General features: G+C 34.2%; 1 long non-coding RNA gene and 1 pseudogene across 1 annotated transcript in view; one reads left to right on the plus strand and one right to left on the minus strand.

Annotated features, from left to right (window-relative positions):
* LOC105470913 (uncharacterized) overlaps window positions 1–25,143 on the plus strand; it is a 264,411-nt gene that overhangs the window by 147,101 nt on the left and 92,167 nt on the right. The window lies entirely within an intron of this gene.
* LOC105470910 (midkine pseudogene) lies at window positions 20,439–21,208 on the minus strand (annotated as a pseudogene).

Consider the following 25,143-nt stretch of genomic DNA (forward strand, 5'->3'; position numbering starts at 1 on the left):
CCATGTCTTTTTGTGAATTGATAGCTCATTTCATTTACTGTTGGAAAAAATTCCATTGTCTAGATGTCCCATGGTTTATTTATCTGTTTAACTACTACATTGAAGACCATCTTAATTGCTTCCAAGATTCAGTAATTATGAATAAAGTTGCTATAAACATCCATGTACAAGTTTTATGGCTGTAGGTTTTTAACTCATTTGGATAAACATCAAGGAGCATGATGGCTGGATCCTATGGTAAGAGAGTATCTAGTTTTGATTATGCCAGATGGCCTTCCAAAGTAGCTATACCATTTTGCATTCCAACCAACAATGATTGAGCATTGCTGTTATTCTACATCCTCACCACTATTCGATGTTGTCAAAGTTTTGGATTTTGGCCATAGTAACAGGTAGGGAATGATGGCTTTTTTTGGTGACATGTCTGCTTAGGTTTTATGCCCATTTTTCAGTTACGTTGTTTGCTTTCTTATTGTTGAGTTTTAAGAGTTTGTATATGTTGAATAGCAATCCTTTATCATATATATATTATGCAAATATTTTCTTGCAGTGTGTGCTTTGTCTTTTTACTTTCTTAGTAGTGTCTTTTGCCCAGCAGAAGTTTTTACTTTCAATGAACTACAACTTACCAATTTCTTTTGTCATAAATTGTGCTTTTAGTGTTGTACCTAAGGTGTCATCACTAAACCTAAGGTTACGTAGATTTTCTTCTATGTTACCTTTTAGAAGTTCTATGATTTTGTATTTTATATTTAGGTCTATGATCCATTTTTAATTAATTTTTGTGAAAGTGTAAAGTCTGTGTCTAGATTATTTTTTTCCACGTTCCTACCCAGTTCTTCCAGCATCATTTGTTGAAAATATTGTCTATTCTTCATTGAGTTGCCTTTGCTCTTTTGTCAAAGGTCAGTTGAGTACATTTATGTAGGTGCATTTATAGGCTATTTTGATTTATTCATCAATACCTCACTTCCTTAGGTATTGTAATTTTATTGTCTGTCTTGAAGTTGGATAGTGTCGGTCATCTGACTTTGTTTATCTCCTTTACAATTGTGTTGGCTATTCGGGGTCTTTTACCATTCCATGTAAGCATTAAAACCAGGTTGTCCATATCCACAGGGAAACTTGCTGAAATTTTTATTGGAATTGCATTGAATCTATAGATCAGTTTGGTAATAGTCAATATTTTAACAATATCAAGCCTTCCTATTCAGATTCATGAACTAGCTCTCTGCTTAGACCTTCTTTGATTTAGTTCATCAGAATTGTGTAGTTTCCCTTGTATATTCATATATGATATATAGTATACATATACTGTCTCATATATATTATATATGTATTTGATCGTTGCAAAAATAATTGTGTTTCTTGCCATTAAAAGTAGTGGTAAAAACTGCAATTATTTTTGCTCCAACATAAAATAACACATATTTTTATATATGAATTTTATATCTTCTCTGCTAAATTTCTTCATAATTTTATTCATTTTTGCCCATTTTTCTATAATTTTGAACAAATTTAAATATTTTTAATACATTGTTTTAACATTTTAATATCAGAATCTCTGTGGCTCTGCTTATATTATATATTTTTTCCTTTGCCTACCTATGTGTCATATTTTCAGACTTTTTGTTGTATTCTGATAATTAGATTTAAAGAGAAGTCATAATAGAGACTAAAGTTAATATTATTTTTCCCCAAATGGGGCATACCCATTCCACTGTCAGGAAACTAAGAGAGAGGTTGGTTCCTTTTTTTCCCTTTAGTTATAGAGCTGAGTTTGAGCTGTGTGTAACTTGAATTAGTTTCAATTCACATTTAGTTTTTAAAATCTTCATTTTGAGATCTGCCTTATTTTCATTTAGGCCTCTTCGTCTCTAAGGTTTTGGAGATACAAATACCACATGAGTAGGAGAGATCTCATTCTGCTTTTAGCAGCCCTTGCCACCTCCACCTACCACCTTTCCTGCAATGGTATACAGTAGAACAGAATAGGCAAGTTTTGAGAATTAAATGTATATTTGTGGAACTTCTAGATTTCAGTCTCTCTTGTCATCTAAAAAAAAAAAAAAAAAAAAACCATTACAACTCTTACACTTTCTCATTACCTTAGCCAAGTCCTGGGAAATATAATCCATAATGACAGTGTTTTAAGTACTTATATATATTAACTTATTTATTATTTCCAACACTGTGGGTAATGTACTATTACAATTTCCATTTGGAAATGGGAAAACTGAAACAAAAAAGTGTTTAAAAGAAAAATTGCCCAAAGGCACACAGCTAGTAAGTTGCTCACACAAATTAATGCTCTGTATTCAGTGTGTCAAGTTCACTTTCAGAAGGACTACCCAGGAAAGTTATTTCATCTGCCTTGGGGATTGAAATTATTAACAAATGATATCTAGTAAATATCTTAAGATCTCCGCTCTTTCAGAACCTGTGTATGGCTGCTTGTTTTCCAAACAATTTTTGAATAAGAGAGTCTACGTCAGCCCCAGCCTGTGCCTTTTCAGGTAGTACCATGTATCATATCGCCATTCCTTGGCGTCAGTAAAATTGATGGTCTTACACTCTCTCTACCAACCATCCTCTCCTCTTGATATTTGTCTGATTTCCTAGCTTCATCTGATTTTGAGCCCTCCTGTCTTAGCCCTGTGCTTGGACAAAAAGAAAGACTTGGCTTTCCTTTGACCTGTACCTATCTCACTAAGCCTTATTTCTTGCTGCTCCTGGTCAGTGGAATGCCCTTTTCCTGGTCATGGGATCTTTTGTCTTTTCCAGGCTTTTTTGATGATAAGGACTGTGGATGACAACAGGGATATAGCAATAATAGACATATTATTTATTAAGCATTTGGATGTAAATCAAATGAGGATAAATATTGAATGAAGACTATATTTGGTTATTAAATATAATAAATACAATATAATATTTTAGGTTCCTATACAAACTATTCAACTATAAATGAAGCTGAGGTCAGGTTAAAAAATACAGAACAAGTAAATTAAATAATGTTGATTTTCAATAGTATTTTATGTCATAGGCTTTGAGTAAGACTCAGGTCAATTTCTAATTGAGGTTGAAATAATTCAAAGTGATACCTCATACCAAGCAAAGAGCTACCTGGTTCACATCAGTGGATCCTCTATCAATATCCATATTTATAAATGTAAAAGGCCATTATTGGCATTTAGATAACCAATATTCACATTTGGAGCTCTCATTTTCATGAAAAAGCTTAGAAAAAGAATAGAAAATGTCACACTACTGGTTCCTTTTTGTGAGTACAAGAAGGTGTCTCTAATACCTTGCATCTGTATTAGTATGTATTCTTTAAGAAGAAAAATAAGAACGTAATTGTTTTCTCACCTAAGCTGAGAACAAAGGCCCACAGCAAGGTATATTAATTTTTAAGCCAGTGATCATTTTTGTGCTTAAATTGTCCAAATACCATGGGCCACTATTTTAGTTGTGGATAAAATATATTCAGAAATGAGGTAACCATCTCAGCTGATGACAACTGCAGCCCACCCTCATCCTGGAATTCAGTGAAGTCTTATCATGCTGTCTTTTCTTTTGAAGTTCCATGAAGAGTCACATTAAGGGGGTGAATGCTTCCATTTTAGGTTCCATTTAGACCACCCTATTAACTTTCTGTTAAAAGCTTTTTCTACTTTTTTTTTTTTAATGCATTTGAACATTTTCTTGTAATATCCCTGGCTAGAAGAAAATTTCCTTTAGGAAACTTTGACTGAAACATAGACACCGTTTTTAAGTGAGAAGCCTTTGAAGAGAAGTATAGGTTTTCTAACTCTGTAAAAAAATATTCAATTCTATCTTTCATTTCACATAGTCCTACTCAAATAGAGTTTGATATAAAACTCTAAATCTGCCTTTATTTTATTGATCCCACTTGAGAAGTCGTGGGTAAAACTTTTGTTGAAATTTAACATATTACTTTTTAAAATTCAAATTCCTGAACACTGCAACTATGGGATGATGCTGTTCACTGGTTTATCATATACTTTGTAGGAATAAATATAGAATTGTTATCCTGGATCAACTTTTTAGTTTTCCTCTGGGAAACATTTGTAGAGAAATCTTTTGGCATCTTATAGAGGCCTAATAATGGCTTAAATTATGATTAACCAGAACAGGTACTAAAGGGAAAGTCTGAGGTTACCCCCATTACAAACTTCTGCTCCCAAATACCAAATGTACTATTTTGTGTTATTATAGCTTAAGTTCTTGAGAACCTGACAGGGAGTTTTGCAATGATTTGTAAATGGAAAGGCCACTGGAAAGTATTCAATATTAAGAACTAAGAGCACATTAAGAAGAATCTTGCAAGATTGAATTAGTCCTTTTTAAAGATGGAGTAACATAACTGAGATAATGTTCATTTATGTCTTGATGATAAAAGATCATCAGTCAAAAAAGGTAGTAAAGAGTGCTCTTGAAGAGGGAGTAGTTTCCAAATGACTCCCAAGAACTGTCTTCATGGGAAAAGGGCAATATTTGGATAAGTTGAACTGGTTAGTTGGAGAATTGCAGGCATGAATTTGGAAGTGAGGTGAAGAAACATATAAGCCAGTTAAGAAACTTTAGTTTCATTAGTGGTCCTTTAAGAAGTGATAAAAGTGTTTACGGAGGAAAACGATAACATATATGAATTTTGGAAAGTAAATTCCACCCAGGAAACATCAGGGAAAATAGACCAAAAAAAGAAATCCTGGGAGAATGAGAAATTCTTTAAAAATCTGTAATTTGGAGGAGAGATAATGGAGAAGTTAGATTGACAACTGAGAGGAATGAACAAAGTTCATGTACTTTCGAAATGAGGAATATGCTATGAACAATTATTTGAAGATTATATTTGCATAGAAAGAGAAATTGAAGCATATTTCTCATTATATTTTTTGAGAAGTATTAAAAATACTCTAGAATATTGTGCTTAACTTTTACATAAAATTGATTCATTCTTCAAGTTGTTAGAAATTAACACTTTATTTTTTACTCTGGTTATCTGGAAACTTGTTAGATATGTTTCATGAATTTAAATCTTTGTATGTCTACTAAACTAGACTTGCTAGAAAAGATGACATTCGTTGTACCTAACACATGTAAGATAAAGGATAGGTTTTCGGAAATTGTAATTGAACAAATTGACCAGAAAATAATAATAATAACAATAATCATGGTAATACTAATAAAGGCAATATTTTTATTATTCAAAACAAAATTTACATGTATTATCTCCTGTGATTCTCTGTGACCTAGATGATTTTATAATTAAGAAAACTTCAAAATAGTTAAATAACTTCCCCAAGATCACAGAGTCTGAATCTTCAAATGAAAACCACATTTTTCTGCTTTTCAATATAACGACTATCTCAAAAACAAATGTTGAGCTGATGCTGGGGCTTTTTCCAGGATATTCCAGTATCAGCTGGGTAGAGACAGTCTAGCACTATTTAGGGAAATTCTCATTTAATATCTTTACACAACATTTTTTGTTAATGGCCTGTGTTTTATGCTTCTCCTCCAGAAAACCCCTTTTCTATCCTTTTGTAGTTATAACATCAACAGTCAATTGTCCTTTTTTTCTTTTTCGCTAATCTAACTTAGGTGAACTTATTTATTATTAGTGAATTTTGCAAAGGTATTTCCACTGTCCCTACGGATTCCCAAATAATATGGTCCTAAACCTACAACCAAATACTGACATTTCTTTGTTAGAAATTATAATATCAAGGAATACTGTAAAAATGATACTATTGTTAAAAACAGCACTAACAAAAACTGCATTTATTTGCAAGCACATTGAGATGCGTAACATTGGTCATTGATAATATTTTCACCTAAAATCATTATAAGCAGTAAACTACTAATGAACACTACCATGAAACTTCAAAGAGGAAGAGATTAAGAATTAATTGGTTAATTGGAAGGTGAAATTAAGTTATTTAAAAGAAGTAAGTTTATCAAGTGGTTTAAAAGGTAAGGGCTTTCATTGAAGGCAACCAGGTGATTGTGAAAAAGGTACATTAAACATGATATTGTTTGGAAATTGTGGGAGTTGATTATAGCTAATTATAGCTGAAGTAGATGGTAAAAATTGAGACAAGATGGAAGTTGAGATCCCTTTGTCCAATATGGTAGACACTGGCACTATGTCATTGTTTAAACAAAATAAAATTAAAAATTCAGTTGCATGTTGACACTAGCTGCGTTTCCAGTGCTCAGTATTTATGTTTGGCTAGTGTCTACTACAATGGATACCACAGAAATGAAGTACTTCTTGAAGTAATTCTTTCATTTCAGGAGCTTCTTTGAAAGATCACCACAGACATACAAGGGCCAAGTAATAGTTTTATAGGCTCATATATAGCAAAATGAAGAGCAACTAAATGAAAAGTAAAATGAGAAATGTGAATTTTTGAACCACATCATCAGTCCTGTATTCAGCATATTATTTAATCTTTTTCATATTTATCCTGATTTATTTAAAACTGCTAAGCATGTTTCTATAGCAGCATAAATGCACTAGAGTTTTCAATTTTAACATAGGTATAGATGTATTAGGTTGATGCAAAATTAATTGTGTTTTTTGCAAAAACTGCAATTACTTTTATGCCAACCTAACAGAATAATAGAACACACACACAGATACACACGCACGGACGACAACCCATAGAGAACATAGTCTTTTGCCAAAACACTTTATTATAAACACAAAGGCACAAGTTTCTAGTGGTGCAAAATTAGTTGCTTAATATTACACAATTAGTACGACATTCAAATTAAGCCCTTGCTTTGTTTTTCACAATTAGGAACTTGTCCCACAAGACCATACAATATCCCTGGATCTGGATTTTGAAATTTAAAGATTATAGTAAATGTATTGGGATTTATTCTGTCCTTATTTTCAGGATATTGTGGGCTCCAAAAGTGGTAATATAGTAGAACCTCAACATCTATTCACTTCAAATAATTAGACTGTATGAATCCTGACAATTCTGGTGTTTGGTTCCACAATGGGGATCATAATGCAGAATTTTATTGACAGGCATATTATGGAGCCTTTGCTGTGAGCTCTGGGTAAGTTTTATTTTCTCTCCTATGAAAGAGGCACAAGAGAAACATGACAAATTTTCTTCTACTAGGTATGCCTGGACGGACCTGGTAGTCGTATACCCTGAGAATGCAGCCAATGCAATAGCATGGCAGAAGAGCAGACCTAGACCCCTTCCTTCCATATCTGCAGCCACCTTCCTAGTCATTTCTTATTTAGTTATATAGTAAAGATCACTTTTGTGGTTTATAAACAAGAATTATAATTAATTTTTACATAAATGAGGTAAGATGAAATACAGTAATTTTTTGTTTATCTATTTTTTTCCTGGAGTGGCATACATTTTATATACATTTTTAGCACACATAACAGATAACCCAAAGGAACAGAAACATTCTAGTTTGAAAACTCAGTATGTGCAAAAGTATAAAGTCGGAGAGACTGACATTTTTAAAGAATAGTCAAGGTCTATTCATTTTCAGGAAGGAATAATTATGAGAGCTTTAGTAGGTGGCGATAGGCAGGCAAATGTCAAATTAGAAACATGTGAAATATTTTGCTTGGCATACCAAAATCATATAAATTTCATCCCAGAAATAAAACCTTGTACTCTATCAGAGGTCCCCAAAGATGGTTCTAATAATCCTATTTGAAAAACACTCATGGATTTTTTTTTTTTTTTGCTAGAGTAAGTTTAAAGGTTAAATCCCTTATTTAATAATAAACTTTCAGTCACAATACATTGTTTATTATCTGTACATATTATTTTAAACATTGATATTAGAATTTTCTACTACAATGTTAAGGAATAGTGGTAGTGGTTTGGAAGATAAATGTGAGAGGGACTGAAGCAGCTTGTGCAAAGACCATTTTGCCAAAAGTGTGTCTATGCAATTCTCAAAGAAGCGTAGACGTTCAACACTCCTACACCTTCACAGATAATGGTAAAATAAATGTCTAGATGGACTCATTATTTTTGATAGAGAAGACATGATTAAGTTAGTTAACTCAGTCCTCTAATTCACACCTTTCTTCTTTTGAAAGGACACCACCAAAATCATGAGCAAACATATCACTAAAGTGTAGGTATTGAGACATGAGTATAAATAAATCTAATTAATTTTTAAAAATCATTACTGCATGCATGTGGATACAGTTCTAAATTTTAAAAACATTTTCACAGTATAACAAAAACTCTAGTGTTAATAAGCACTTTAAACAGAAAATGTTCCTGGCTCTTGCATTCATGCTGTTACTTAGTTGTTACTAATAGTAACCAGGGAATGGATCTTGAAACATGCTTTCAGCCTTACTGTGCTAATAGTTCATTCTTTTTTGTGAACAATAGGGTTGAATTTTTCAGACAGTATATTTAAGGCTTAATAGATGTAGTCTTTGACTACGAAGTCAAGGATTTCTTAGGAAGGCTCTGACTTATTAACTTAAGTTCTACCTGTTTACACTTGTGATGTGTTCAACATCATGTCAGATGCTATGAAGGAATACAAAAGTAGAAAGAAAGTGGGTTAGATAGTGCCCCCTTCACATCAAAGTCATGTCCATTCCATCAGGAATCTCCATGCACCCTTATTTGGAAATAAAATCTTTGCAGATACAATTAGTTAAGTTAAAATGAGGTCATACTTGATTAAGGTACGCCCTGAATTCAAAAATGTGTGTATCTATAAGAGAACTGGGAGAAAGATTTAGACACAGAGGGTACACATATGTACCCAAGGGAGATTGTCATGTGACACAGAGGCAGAGATTGGAGTGAGTCAGCTATAAACCAAAAAATGCCAAGGTTTGCTGGCAACTAGAAGCTAGAAGAGAGGCATGGAAAAAGTTTCCCCTCAGAACTTCCTGAAGGAACCAAACCTGCTGACCCCTTGATTTCGGACTTCCAGGCACCCAAACTGTATCAGAATAAGATTTCTGTGGTTGTAAGCCACCCGGTTTATGGTAATTTCGTCACAGGAGCTCTATGGAAGGAAACAAGGAAAAGAGGAAACACAAAGGAAACAAGGATTTGTGGAATCCATGCTATGGGGCCGATTCTGTGCTAGACTTTCAATTGTTAATTGAATCCTTACAGGGATTTCTGTCCCTGTCACAGAGAAACCCAGAAACCCAGAGATAAAAAACAAACTCACTAAAGCTCAAAGTGGTTAATAACTTCACTCTCTGAGCAAATAATCATCAGAAGTCGAGCTCCTGTTTCTTCTGTTAAGTTCATCACCCTAAACTCCCTGGGCATGGATTTATTCTTCCTACAATGATGTGCTGCTGATTTTGGGGTTTTCAGAAAAGAGGAGCTCAAGGAGTACTGGGGTATAAAAGGATATCTTCTGTGAGGGAATGGAGCTAAAGCTGGCTTTTGAAATCTCAATAGCATTTGCACAGACATAGAGGTCCAAGCAATGCTTTTCAAGGGGAGAGAGACTGGGATCCTAACTCAGTTTTATAATTTAAGCAGTTAAATGCCGATACACATGCTGAATTGTACACTATCTATGTAAGACTCCCGCATCTATTGTGTCTCAATAGTATATACTCTGCCAGAATTCACGCATATAACACCTCTCCAATGCTTACAGACACCCTACAGTACAGGTATGCTCATCCTCATAATGTGAATAAGAAAATGAGTTTCTGAAAGGTTAAATGCTTTCTTCAAGGTCACATGATTAGAAATTGATGACAGGGAATTCAATAAACAATGTTTCTGACTCCAAGCTCTAAATACTCAAACTATATATAATGGTAGAATAATTCTCCCTCTTCCCTTGCACTCTCTCTTTACCCATTTCTTTCTTTAAATTTATGTAGTATTTTTATAGAATAGAAGCAGCACTTGGTGGGATACAACTTACACAAGACACAAATCTCAATGAGAATGCAACACATTCATATCTTTCTGAACATAATGCATGTTAAGGCCTAAATGTCGTATGTAGTTGGTAGGGGAACAAGGCATATTAATTATGACTAGGAGAGCACAGTGACTTAGCAGGAGACTTGCTCATCAACTCTGAGCCATGCAAAGTCAATGATAATTGCTCATTTTTTGTCTGTCCTGCTAAGCTAGGGGAGGGTATCTGAAGGAATCGGCTATGTCATCACTATCATTACACACCTGCCTTCTGGCTCTATGCCTGGCATGAAGCATGTGATCAGTAAATGTCTTCCTGAATGAGTGGATACTTGAATAAATTATTATATGAGATGATGGCTAATCTATGTTTCTTTGGTCATCATTGATGGTTGTTACTCAAGCAGTTTAAAACATATATAAGATATCTGGTCTAAGACTCATATGTAAAGTGAAGTGCTTATCACTAACTTTCACTAAAAATAATGAAATTATGTTTAATATTTATATATTTTGTAAAAATATGCTTTTCTTAAAAATAAATAACATGCTCTACTTTTTTCTACCTTAAAGTAATTCTTCTAAATATCAGGCTTCTTTTGCTATACTCTCTTCTCTGACAGTGCATTAGTAGTCTAGACATAACACACAGTTAACAGAGCAAGATCTGGGATACATGTGTAAAAGGAAAAAACGAAAACCAATTTAAGAACCCATACAACCTCTCCGATAAATCCTTAATTCTTGTTTTAATGATTAATTAATACAAACCAGAATATAATGATAAATCTTTAATTCTTGTTTTAATGATTAATTTATATAAACCAGAATATAAACACATTTTGAAAATTTTCTGATAATTTAAGCAAGACCTCATCAGGGTAATTGTATTCACATCATCTATTTAGGAATCAGTCTTTCCAAACAGTATTATATTAAGATAATGAGACAATATGCATATGCAAATTGCTGAAATCAAAAGTCATGTTAATGAAAACATTAAACAGAAAATATTAGATAGAATGATAATTTGATGTATGAAATACCTTCAAGCATATGGAAAAATCATGCAAATAGCTTAACCATTACAACCTGATGTGCTTTTTATCTACTAGAAAATTGCAAGGGGAGATGGACCACAGTGGCAGTGACTTTATTTTACATTACGAGAACTGTAAAGGAGTATTATTTTTGCAATTTCAATATGGATAAGTCCCAAGCTTTTTCTTCTGCCAGTTTCAACCTTGATGAAAGTCACTTGTGCCCTGATCCCACATGAAAAACTGCCAAGATTCCTGCGGTAGAATCAGACAGATCCATAAGTCAGTTTCCCCTTCTCTCTCCTGCCTCTCCCATGCAACGTTCTGCATTATTTCTCTGGGTCTTTTTTGTTATATACTGATTCTCAGGAAGCATTTGTTTGTATTTCTCTGCTATTTAGTTGAACAGCAATATGGTCCCCTTGTGTTCGTTTGGCCTTGTAGGATGACCTTTAATAAGGTGTGGATTTCCCCTGGAGCACCAGAAGTTGTTTCCCAGGAGTATAGCAATGTCCAGTCTCCCCTCTTCTATCCAGATGCATTGCATATGCCTACAGAAAATTCAGTTTCCAGTTAAGAGCTATTTTTCTAGAATACAGGGAAGATATGTCAGAAAAATGTCCTCCCAATAGATGAAAAGAAAAGAAAGATTTTTTTTTTTTTTGTCCAAGCTATTTTGCTCCAGACATTGTTCAAGGACATCCACAAAACTCTGAGAAGTAGGTATTATTATCTCTGTTTCTCAGATGAACTAGTAGTAGTTAAATGGTAGGTGTAGAATTTAAACTTAAATGTATCTGCCCCCAAAACTCTTTCCACCATACCCATTGACCCAGAAATATACTTATCATCAGCATAAAGCAAGCAGCACAATTTAAAGTGTCTTTGTATAAGCTGCTTGGAGCCATAGAATGAAAGTATAGTACTGATGGGAAGCTTAACAACCATTTAATCCAATCACCCCACTGAAAGAGAAAAGCTGTGGCTTTAAGAGATGCAGTGTTTGACCCAAGATCAGATATTATAACTATGACCCAACCCTTCTAATTCTAGTACCTAGGACCCAACCTTTCTCATTCCAGTACCTATAACCCAACCCTTCTAATTCCAGTACCTATAACCCAACCCTTCTAATTCCAGTACCTATGACCCAACCCTTCTAATTCCAGTACCTATGACCCAACCCTTCTAATTCCAGTACCTATGACCCAACCCTTCTAATTCCAGTACTCATTCATAACAATATTCTACCTCTCACTTAACAATTTGGCTTGCTTTAATACAGTTTGTTTTTTCCTTTTTATATTTTCATCTTTATCCTCTATTGATTGACTGTCCTAACTGACGAAACAGAAGAATTTGCATTCACCAACTTTCCTCTCTCTCATTGTGAACAAGTTTAATGAATTTCCTAGAAAAGGTCACTTGAGATCCACCATGAATGAGAATGGATTGGAACAAATTGCAAAACTATTTGGAGTTTAATTCACAGATTATTGAAAGATTTTCTTTTCTCTCTACTTTCAAACTTTTTTGAACGAAACTGATGTTAAAATGCAATTAATGCCCTTACCAACTTGCCAGTCAGCAGAATTCTGTGCTTCTGCTCAAACTGAGAAAAATAAACAGATGAAAAGCAAGCAAAAAAGTACAATAAAGCAAAACTGCATCATAGCTATTTCACACAGAGACAACTTCAATGTTTTTCCAGAGTCAGTGCTGCCTGAGGATGCATAACATTTGTCCTTGATAGCCAATTTTCTGCCATCTTGAGAACAGTTAGCAATCCATCCATCACTATGCTTGGGGTACATAATAAAAAGAACAGCACCTTGTAAAGGTCTTAAAAAATTACTCCCAAAAGATAAGAGAGACCAAATGCTTGCTGTTTTTTAATAGAATTTGAATGAAAGATATTAAAAAGAAACAAACAAAAATATTCAATACCTCTTACTGTCAATTGTCAAACTCTCTCTCGCTTTTTTTTTGGACACATCTTTTGAAAATGGCTTTTGTTTTGACATTTTGCCTGCATGCATTTATCTCTCATGCTGGGGTCCCATTTTGGGAAACTAAGAACAGGGAAAGCCCACTCCATAGACAGAAGTGCTGCAAACACTTTGCACACATATTAGTCCCCGATTAAAAAACAAACCCTAAATCAGGAGTTTTTGTAGTTTGTTACCACACCAAGTGGTTGAAATGTCAGTAGATACTAAGAAGTTACTGCTGCTGGCTCCACAAGTTTCTACAGAATATTCATTTTTCAAATCAGTTGGGATATGGAGAGACAGGTAGACATTGAGGGTAAAAGAGACAGGAGGCATGATAAGGAGGAGGTAATATCAGGAAGAAACCTGTCTGATTCATTATTAAGTGAGAAATGCTAAATTTTATTAAGCATTTGCTTAGGTCAATTTCCTTAGAAGGAAAGTCTGAGATAAGGATTCCTGTACAAATGATATACTTGGGGATAAATGGGTGAGAAAAGAAGGATAAGACAGGGATAGGAGCCAAGCGATGATGTGGTCTCAGCTGGAAATCAGCTTCAGCCTGATCTTGCAAGATGTTCTAGAGCTGCACTGTCCAATATATTAAGTAGTCACTGGCCACAGGTGGCACTTAAGGACTTGAAACATGATTAGCCTGAATTGAAATGTGCCCCAAGTGTAAAATACATATCAGATCAAAGATGCAGTGCAGAAATGTAAAATATCTCATGAATAGTGTTTTTTTACTGATTACATATTGAAGTAATATATTGGGTTAACTAAAATATATTATTAAAACATTTCACCCACCCACTTCTTTTTTTACTTTTTAAATATGACTACTAGAAAAAATTCAATTACATACGTGGTTTGCATTGTATTTCTACTGAGCTACACTGCTTTGGAATGACCATCTGAATTTACTTTAATCAGGAAAATAATACATAGTTAGGTAATGTCCTTCTCTCCTTCCCTCCCTCCCTCCCTCCCTCCCTCCCTTCCTTCTTTCCTCCCTTCCTTCTTTCCTCCCTTCCTTCTTTCTTCCTTCCTTGTTTCTATCCTTCCTTTCCTCCATCCTTCCTTCTTTCCTCCCCCTCCCTCTTTCCTCATTTTTTCCTTTCTTCCTTTTTTCTTCTTTCTCCTTAAAAATTCTAACCATTAATGTGTGTTTAACACTGACCAAGGCAGGAGTGCTTCTAGATCTTCTACTGAGGTTGCACAGAGGCCTGTGATCTCATCATCCAAACACCCAGGCACACATGTCCACAACTCTATTATCCTAAGCACAGCTACAGAATGCTCATGACAGCTTGGTGGTGGGAAGAGATACTGGCAGAAGCTTTTCAAAATAAGTAGCTTATTCAAGGTTCAAAAATGCATCATCAACTGGCTTCCAGGTACTGCCATCTTTTCATCTGTAGGCCCATGTTGTTGATGGCAGATGAAAGCTATTGTGACGGGAAACCAAAACAAAAGAACCCTACTTCGTTCCATTTCTGAAGTAGTGCTACTTGCAGGCACCTGGAGGACACTTAAAAATGTAGAAGCAGCTGCAAAGAGTTAAATTATGTACCAAAAAATTAATATTTAAGTTATAATTCATTACATAAATTGTACTGCAATTTATACTATTTCTACCCCAGATTTTTTTCTTTGGTAACTTGCTAATTTTTTTGGTGCATGCTCAGTTTCTAGAAACACTTGGTAACTAGACTGATTCCTTGCAGAAAGCCCTTTTCGTAACATAAGCTGACCTTCATAGTCATCATTATCATCATCATCACTGTGTCACCAATGATATTATTTTTGAACTTTTGCCCATGGCATATTGATCAGTATTAGGCGCAATAATGATTCGTAATGTGTTGGGCATTTGGGATGTTAAGGCAAAAATTATGGTGAATAAAATCAATAGTGTAGGCAGTGTGTTATCTCTTCTTTGACAATTTGTAGGTCAAAAGAATTTGAGTACAGGCAGCAATTCTAGAATATAACTCAACTGCATAGCATGTTACTAGGCAGGGGTCAATTTGATGTTATCTTTTTCTGTGCTTTCAGTTTTCTTGCATTTTTAAAAAGAAACTAAACAGCCAATCCAACAGAGTGGCATAAGGAATGCACAGCTTACCAAACTCCATTGTCAGTGATAGTAAATACAATAGTGGATAAAGTGGCAGAGCAGAGAGGAAAAGCAAACAGTGTCATGAATTTCTAGATATATTAAGCATCTGAAAAGTAATTAATATCTAGCAGGCTGACTAATATTTGATCTAGAAAGTATTAATAGGACCTTGATTTTAATATTTGGATCTAGCACTAATTTATCTAATCTTTTACAGTTAGATTATAATAATTTTTTTCTACAAAGAATGGAAGCTACATCATAGCCAAATAATAATATGCTATCTGTATATGCAAAACAGCTCAATTATTTGAGGCAATTAAACTAATATCTCTAGAGTGACTTGAAAGGAGGTTATCTTTGTAGGAAAGATTTCAATGAGAATTGGAAAAATACAGCATTTTTTGCTGTAATTCTGTGAAAAAAATACAAATGGACCAAAGAAATTAGTCTTCAATGTTTAATGTTTATCATTACCAAAACCCAACTCTCTGATGACTTTCTTAATTATCTAGATGAAATTTTCTTGTTTTGCAAAAGTGATAATTTCAAAGGGAGGCTACTCTTGCTAGAGCTAGCTTTTTACTGCTGCCTATACAAAAGCAAGAATAAAAATGGAAATAAAAATATGCTGCACTAATATTGTTTTCTAGATGTTTGCTCTTTGAAGCTTTCTTGGTATTATTTGGTGGTAATTTCTTAAATTAGAACCTTTCCCTTGTCTCTCTGATTAAAGTAAACAATAGTGTTTCACATACTAAAGCTTTTATTTTAAAAAAATCTCAAAACATCTTATTAATAATCACATTATCCCTTGCAGAAATTCCTGGTTAAAAATGGTTCAGAAGTGGGAAAGACATATGTAAATGGCAAGCCTCAGGATCTGAAAAGCCCATGACTTAACCACAGTCCTGGATAGACTGTTACGAAATTCCGATTTTTGTACCCCAGCATGATATTCTACTCCACTGTGACAAAACTGCTCCCATGAAGTTTAATAAATCAATGACCAGACCTTAATAACTTAAGCTCATGGAGAGAATAATAATATAAACATTAGAGTAGGTCTAGCTTGGCCAATTTGTGGAAGAACTCAAAGTTACTTCTAATTAGTAAGACAAAAAGTCTTCTGATATGTTAAAGGATGTAGGACCTGACAGTTGGTTCAGTCCTTCAAGTTGTGTACTGACTCTCAAACATGTCACCATTCTTTGTGCTAGTTTCTTGGATACTGATCACATAGTCTAAGACAGAAGCACAACTAATACGCTCTTATTTTAAGTTATATTTGTTTCAGCTGTTCTATCTTAGAAGGCAGTGAGTTCTATTATTTCCAGTTAAATGATGTTATATCAGTGCATTAAAATGTCTAGTGTAAGAGGGAAGCAGTGATTTTACATATGATTTTGATAGATTACTTTTACTGTCCAGTGGATAAGGGTAATGAGCCAAGAGAGTAATGGTGAGTGCTTTTCAAGGCATATTTATGTCTTCCATTATTGTGAGATGCAAAGTGAGGGATCAATGCTTTGGGAAGCTCGGGAATGTACACCCATAATGATCTGCGGGTGTGGACAGAGTCCTCGTGTGGATGGTTACAAAACACATCAAATACACCAGTGATCGAAATGCTTCATTTATAGAGAATATCACAGCTATACTGAAATGATTTCCAGATATTTTTACTCACAGATCTAAAATTAGGATTCCATAACTTATAGGCCATTATTAAAGCGAATTAAAACAACAAACAAACACACAAAAATAAGAAGACAGTGGAGAACGTGACATCCACATTTCACTTGACGTTTAACCTTAGTGTGCATTTTGAGTGCTCTCTATAAATCCACTGCCATTCTTCTTGATCCCCTCCTCACCATATCAAACCTGTTTTTACTTTATTGCCATACTTATCTTACTAAAAGACAAATCTAATTATTGCTCTGCCCTTGAAACTCTTACTTAGGTACCTGTTGCCTAAAGATAACACTTAAAAGCCAAATTGTTCTCACAATCTATTCCCAACTACCAATTTCATTGGTCAATACTATCATTTTTACATTTCTGTAAAAATCATAATACTTTTCAAAATGCCATTTGTTTTAGAAGGGCTATTCTTATTTTTTTCTGGCAGTTCCAGAAATGTATATTAATGCATTTCCTGGTTGGTCTCATGCTTCCCACTTTACACTATGAGCATAAATCCTTGCTTCTTCTCTACTTGCACATTCTGTACTTAAATTATTATTTCAATTTAAATTATTATTTCAATTATTATTCTTTGCTTTAATTTATTTATTTAGAAATTGGTAGCCCCTATTAACATTACCACATCTCTAGTGCCTGGACTCAGCATACTTTAGATGCTTTTAAATATGTGTCCATTTGAATTGACTATATTTAACTTCATTATCTTTTTCCCTCCTAAGTCGCAGATCAAAGAATATTCCCTTTTAAGCAGATATTAACAGGGGAAATACACACCATTGTTTCAGAAAGTAATTATGCAGATTGACTCTCCTACTAGGAAATTAGAAAATTCACTCAGCACCACAGCTGTGGGACTTAATTTATAGAATCAGCTATATTTTGAAAACTTTGAAAATCTGCCAAAAGAGAAAATTATAAGATTGATTCTGTAAATGATGGTGTTCAAAGTTAAACTACTTCTCTGATGGAATGGTTAGAGACGATTTTTTCCCCAGCCATATTTTTTATTTTCTTACTTTTGATCAATGGATAACTGCTGCTTCATCCTATAGCAAATAATTCTACCTGCATAAAATGTAAGCTTATAATCATTTGTGAAAGATAAAGGCAGTACTTTTGCTATTTAGATTAAGTAAATGAATCATGAACATAGTGTCCTTTACTTCAAATACTACACTCTCATCCCACACCCCCTGTTCTGTTGAGCATGTCACTAAAATAACAAACACTATGGCTGGCAGGGACAGTGGAGGAAACTCAATATTTTTTTAGACATACACTGCTGAAATGAGGCATTATCATATGAGCCAGCTTTCCAATTTAGAACACACTCATTCCTTAATTTGGTTTGATGTGAATGCACATACAGAAAAGTGCATAGCCTCAGTGTGCAGCTTGATTCATTTTACAAATGGAACACACCCATACAGCAACATATAGAAGCCCTTCATACCCCCTTCTAATCATGATCTTACTTCCACCCCAGGGAAGCCATTAGCCAAACTTTTAACATCATGGATGCTAATTGTTGTACTCTACGCAAATTGCATATTAAATAGTTACTTTTTTCATTCCGGCTTGTTTCCCTCAATACCATGTTTGTGGGTAGCTATATTTTGTTCATTCTTATTGCTACATAGTATTGCATTGTGTGACTATGCCACAATTTATTTATCCATTCAACTGTTAATAGGCCTTTGAGTAGTTTTGAGGTTGGCTTTATGAATACTGTTGCTATGAATATTCATGTGCACATCTTTTGGAGAACATATGTATGCATTTTTCCAAATGTTAAACCCATCTTATATTCCTGGAATAAACCACACTTTTCGTGATATATTATCCTATTTATATGTTGCTGGATTTGATTTTCTAGGATTGGGTTTAGGATTGTTGCATTTATGTGACTAAAAGAAATTAGTCTGTGATTTTCCTTTCCTTTAATGTTTTGTGAAGTTTTCTTATTGGGTTTTCCTGGGTCTTATAAAATATGTGTTGGAAAGTGTTCTCTCTTTTTCTTTCTACTCTGAATGAGTTTGTTTAATAGTGGTATTATTCCCTTAAATATTTAGAAGTTCTCACTGACAAGGTTATATGGATCTGGAGTTTTCTTTCTGGGAATGATTAAGTTCTTTCACAGATATGAGATTATTAAGATTTTCAATTCCTTCTTCTGTCAATTTAGGCTATAGATTTTGCCCCAAACATGTCCATTTCATACAATTTTCTAAATTAATTGGCATTAGGTAGTTAATAATATTAATTTATTTGATGCTTGAATGATATTAGTGATGATTTATTTTGTATTCCTAATTCTGACAACTGTCTTTTCTTTCTTTTTTTATTGATCAGTTTGTAGATACTTATGAATTAAATTAATATTTGTATAGATTGTTTTGTTTGAGATTTGAGTTAGTTTTTCTCTAATTTCTTGAGATGGATGTGTAAATATTGATTTTCAGCCTCCTTTCTAACAGATTTTTTTGAAAACATATTTAATTGATTTTTTTCTCTAAAAACATTTTTCTTTTGGCTTTTTATATATAAAATATTTTTCCACTGGATATAGAATTCTAAGTTATATCGTTTTAGCACTTTTCAAAAGGCCATGTCCTTATTTTCTAGCTTTTATTATTTTTATGTTTAGTTTCAGTCTTTCTGCTTCTTTGAAAGTAATTTGTCTTTTTTACTTGGCTGGTACTAAGATTTTCTCTTTGGATTCCTACCCTGTAACTTTTATATATATTGCTTGGAGTTTGTTGAACTTCTTGAGTCTGGATTAACGTCATCCATCAATTTTGGAAAATTTTCAGTCATTACCTCTTCACTATTTCCATTGCCAAATTCTCTCTGTTTTCTCCCTGTGAGAATAGATTTATACAACTACCAGACTTACTGAGTTTGTTCCACATGTCTCTCACCAATTTTCCCTGAATTTTTCTCTCTGAGCATCAGTTTTGCATTTTTTATTTATCTGTTTTTTAATTCACTAAATCTTCCCTAGCTAACATGCTATTGGATTCATCCATTGCAGTTTTTAATTTCAGATTTTTTAAATTTAGTTTAAAATGTCCACTTAATTTGTTTTTACAGGTTCCAATTTTTAATTGAAAGTTTTCATTATTTTATGTCTTTATTGCTTTTTTAAACTATTTCATTAATATAGTTATCATAATTATCCTAAAGTCCAGTTCTGTTCATGCCAACATTCAAGTTCTTGTTCTAATATCAATTTCTTAAAAATTATTATTGGTCATATAGTCTTGGTATTTTGCAAGTTTTGTGTTTGGATTGTGTAAAAATAATCATAGATACTCCAGATTGTGTAATCCTCAACCAGACAGAGTTAATTCTTATCTCTGTTAGGCAGAGAAAATGTGAGGGTGTTGACCTCAATCCAAATTCGATTATGATTTCAGTAAAGTCATCTTACCTCTGGTTTGCTCTGCTTTCTAGAATGAAGCTTTCTGCAGAGCCAAACCTGAGTTTCACCCACTAGCTGGCCTATTCCCCATGAAAAAACTTTTTTTTTTAATAACCACCAGGACACTCCTACAAAATTTACTCTGACATTCAAAGTTTCCAACCTTACAACAAAGTAATTTTTGGGGGGGATGGGGGAGCGAAAAAAAAGTCAGTTTATTTGATGTGTTTCTTAGTAATGGAATTGTGGGGAAGAACAAAAGCGGGCTCTGGGACTCACATTGCTTTGGGGGAAGCTAAAGCTTCCCAGAATCCCTTGTCGCTCCCCACTTTGGGCACTTAGGGGTGGGGCTGGAGAGTGAGAGGGACAAGGCAAGAAATGATTGATTAAAGCTAACGAGCAGACAGAAGGCACTGGTGGGTCATATCTCTGGCCTGGAAGAGGGAAGGCGTGGGCCAGGCCCCATGTAACACCAGGGGCTCCTTGGCATCCAGGCTTGGCCTCTAGTCCTTTCCCTTCCCTTTCTTGGCTTTGGCCTTGGCTTTGGTCTTGGGGGTGCAGGGCTTGGTGACGCGGATGGTCTCCTGGCACGGAGCATTGTAACGCGCCTTCTTCACGGTGCCTTGGCGGACTTTGGTGCCTGTACCCCCATCACATGCACCCCAGTTCTCAAACTTGTACTTGCAGTTGGCTCCAAACTCCTTCTTCCAGTTGCAGGGCACCCTGCACCGGATGCGCTGGGTCTGGGCCCCGCAGGTGCCCTCGCGGAAACCCACGCCTCAATCCTTGCTGCGGGGGGTGCAGGGCCCCCAGGCCCACTCCACACACTCGCCCCACGGGCGGCCCTTCTTCACCTTGTCTTTCTTTTTGGCCTCTGTAGAGGTGAGCGCCAGCAGGGCGAGGAGGGTGAGAAGGAGGAAGCCTCGGTGCTGCATCTCGCTGGCTGCCTGCGCTGCTTCGCTCCCTCCCGCGCCGGGCCCGTCACAACAAAGTAATTTGTAAGTGGGTGCACAGCAATACAGGGGATCTCCCCACTCTTGCTCTTTCTCATTCTAGCTTTGTATAACTTGTGAAAGATCTGCTGGTTGCTCTTTCTCCAGGAAGATTCCTCTTCCTAGAATGAGTCACAGTTCTCAGGCTCTAACCTACACTAAAAATTAGTACATACTGCCAGAATAAAAACTTCCGGCATCCTCAGTTCACCCCTGAATGATTCTCTGCTCTCTGGAATTTTATTCCATTAATCCTAATTTGTATAGCTATCGACATAATTTACCTGAAAGTGAAGTGCTCCAGAACTGAATTTACTTTTTTACCCTAACAACATGATTTGAACACTTAAAAGTTTAACACAGAATATATTTCTATTTCCTCTCAATAAATTAATGGAGAAATTTAAAATAAAAATTAATTAAACCGTATTGAAAATAATTAAAATTTACCAATTCATTAGAAGATAATCTCTTCATAATTATTTCTCAATAATTACAGGCATATCTCATCTTATTGCACTTTACAATCAAAAATTGAAGGTTTGTGGCAATCCTGCATTGAGCAAGTCTATCAGTACCATTTTTCCAAAAGCATGTGTTCACTTCTTGTCTCTGTGTCACATGATGACAATTCTCACAATATTTCAAACTCTTCTTCATTATTATATCTTTCATGGTGCTCTGTGATCAGTGATCTTTGACATTAATATTGTAATTGTTTCGGGGTCCCATGAACCACAATAAAATGACAAACTGAATTGATAACTGTTGTTTGTGTTCTGACTGGTCCACCAAATGGCCAATCCTCACGTCTCTTCCTCTTTTCAGGCATCCCTATTCCTTGAGACAAAACAATATTGAAATTAGGCCAATTAATAACCTCACTAATTTCAGCTTTACAAACATATATAGACTGAAAGTGAAGTGATATAAACAAATAATCCATGCAAATGAAAACCAAAAGAGAGCAGGGGTACCTATACTTATATCAGAGAAAATATACTTTAAATCAAAAACTATGACAAGGGACAAAGAACAAGGTCATTACATAATGATAAAAGAGTCAATTCATCAAGATGATAGAAAAATTTAAATATTTATATATACATTCAGCATCAGAGCACCTATATATGTAAATCAGATATTATCTAATCTGATGGGAGAAATAGACAACAATATAGTATTGGTAGGAAACTTCAATACCCTGCTTTCCACAATTGATAGATCAGACAAATCAATCAGAAAACATTGGAATTGAACTACGTGTTAGACCAAATGAACCTAAAAGACATGTCTATAACATTTTATCCAATAGTAGCAGAATATACATTCTCCTCCAGCACACATGAAACATTATCCAGGAGAGATCATATGTTAGGACACAAAACAATCCTTAACAAATTTAGAAAGATCGAAATCATTTCCAGCATCGTTTCCAATCACACAATTATATGACTCCAGAAATCTATTATTGAAAAATAAATAAATACTAGAAAATTCACATATGAACAGAAACTAAATAGCATGCTCCTAAACAAACAATAGATCAAAATAAAATGAAATGGGACTTTAAAAAATCTTCAGACAAATGAAAATGGAAACAACATACTGAAACTTATGGGAGGTTAGAAAAGCAGTTCTAAAAGGAAAGTAAAGTGATAAATGCCTACAATAAGGAAAAAAAAATCTAAAATATACAACCTAACTTTATATTTCAAGCAACTTGAAAAAGAACAAACAAAACACAAAGTTAGTACAAGAAAGTAAATGAAAAGTTCAGAGCAGAAATAAAGAAATAAAAAGTAGAAAATCAATGGAAAAGATCAACAAAAGAACTGTTTTTTAAACGATAAAATTGACAAACCTTTAAGTAGAATGACAAAGAAAAATGAGAGAAGACTGAATAGACAAAATCAGAAATGGAGGAGACATTACAACTGATTCCACAGGAATACAAACGATCATAAGAGATCACTATGAAGAATAAGGCACCAACAAATTGGATAACCTAGAATAAATGGATAAATTCCTGGATATATACAACCTACCAAGACTAAATTGTGAAGAAATATCAATTCTTAATTGATGGATAATAAAAAAATTGTATCAGTAATAATAATATTAAAACTTCCCAACATAGAAAATCTTAGAACCTGATGGCTTCACTGGTGAATACAACTGAACATTCAAAAAAAATTAATACAAATCTTTCTCAAATGCTTCCAAAAAATTGAAGAGGAAAGAACACTTTCACAATTATTTTATAAGGCCAGCATTACCTTAATACCAAAGTCATACAAGGGCCCTGTAAGAAAATGTATGCAAAACTTTCAACAAAATATAGCCGACTATTAAGCAATGAAAGAGTTAGGAGTGCTGATATTCCTCACAGTAGAAAATTTATGTATAACTTTTGACTTCTCTAAAAGTTAACTATTAATAGCCAACTCTTGATCAGAAGTCTTACCAATAACAGGTCAATTAACACATATTATGTATATTATATTTATATTAAATACTGTATTCTTATAATAAACTAAGCTAGAGAAAAGCATTATTAAGAAAATCTAAGAAAGAGAAAACATATTTACTATTAAGTGAAAGTAAATCATCACAAAATCTTCATCCTCATTGTCTTAACATTGATTGGATGAAAGAGGAAAAGAAAGAGGCAGGGGTGGTGGTATATATATATACACACACACACAATGGAATGTGATATATATATATACACACACAATGGAATGTGATATATATATATACACACACACACACACACACACACACAATGGAATATTACACAGCCTTTAACAATAGGTGTCTTGCTGTCTCAGTGAGGACAGAGGGAGAAGAAAATCTACATATAAGTAGATCCACACAGTTCAAACTCATGTTGTTCTATGGTCAACTGGACAAGCAAAAGAAATTTAACAGCACATTAAAAGGATCACTCACCATGAGCAAGTGGCATTTGTTCCTGGGATAATATGGTTCAAAATATATAAATTAATAAATATGGTATATTACATTAGTAGAATAAAGGATGAAAATCATATGATCATCTCAACAGATGCAGAAAAAACATTTGACAAAATTCGACATCTTTCATAATAAAATATCTCAACAAATTAGGAGTAGAAAAAATGAACTTCAACACAATAAAGGTAATATATGACAACCTCACAGGAAATGTCATATTCAATGGTAAAAATCTGAAAGCTTTTTCTCTAAGATGAGGAGAAAGGCAAGGATGTCCACTCTCACCATTCCTATTCAACACAGCACTGGAAGTTCTAGACAGAGCTGTTAAGCAAGAAACATAAATAAACACATCCAAATTGGAAAGGAAGAAGTACAGTTATCTCTGTTTGCAGATGACATGATTTTATATGTATAGAACCTAAAAAACTTCAAAAAAATTGTTACAATCAATAAACAGATTCACTAAAGTTGCAGGACACAATACTTATATATGAAATTCGCAGTGTTTCTATACATTAATAACAAATGGTCTGAAAAATAATTAGAAAAACAATTACAATGGCATCAAAAAGGTAAAACAGTTGGCATAAATCTAACCAAGGAGGTTAAAGAGGGGAAAGTCTTCAAAGAGAACCCGAAACCATAAAACTCCTTAAAGAAAGCATAGGGGAAAATCTCCTTGACATTAGTCTTGGCAATGATGGGGTTTTTTTGTTTGTTTATTTGTTTGTTTGTTTGGTATGACACAGAAAGCACAGACAACAAAAGCAAAAGTAAACAAGTGGGATACCATATTAAGCTAAAATGTTTCTGCATATCAGAGTAAACAATCAACAAAATAAAAAGGAAACCTGCAGAATGAAATAAAATATTTAAAAACTATATGTCTGATAGAAGGTTTCAATCTATATTAGGAATTCATGTAATTCAAT

The sequence above is a fragment of the Macaca nemestrina genome, chromosome 2 (assembly GCF_043159975.1).
Source record: "Macaca nemestrina isolate mMacNem1 chromosome 2, mMacNem.hap1, whole genome shotgun sequence".
In the NCBI taxonomy this organism is placed as follows: domain Eukaryota; kingdom Metazoa; phylum Chordata; class Mammalia; order Primates; family Cercopithecidae; genus Macaca; species Macaca nemestrina.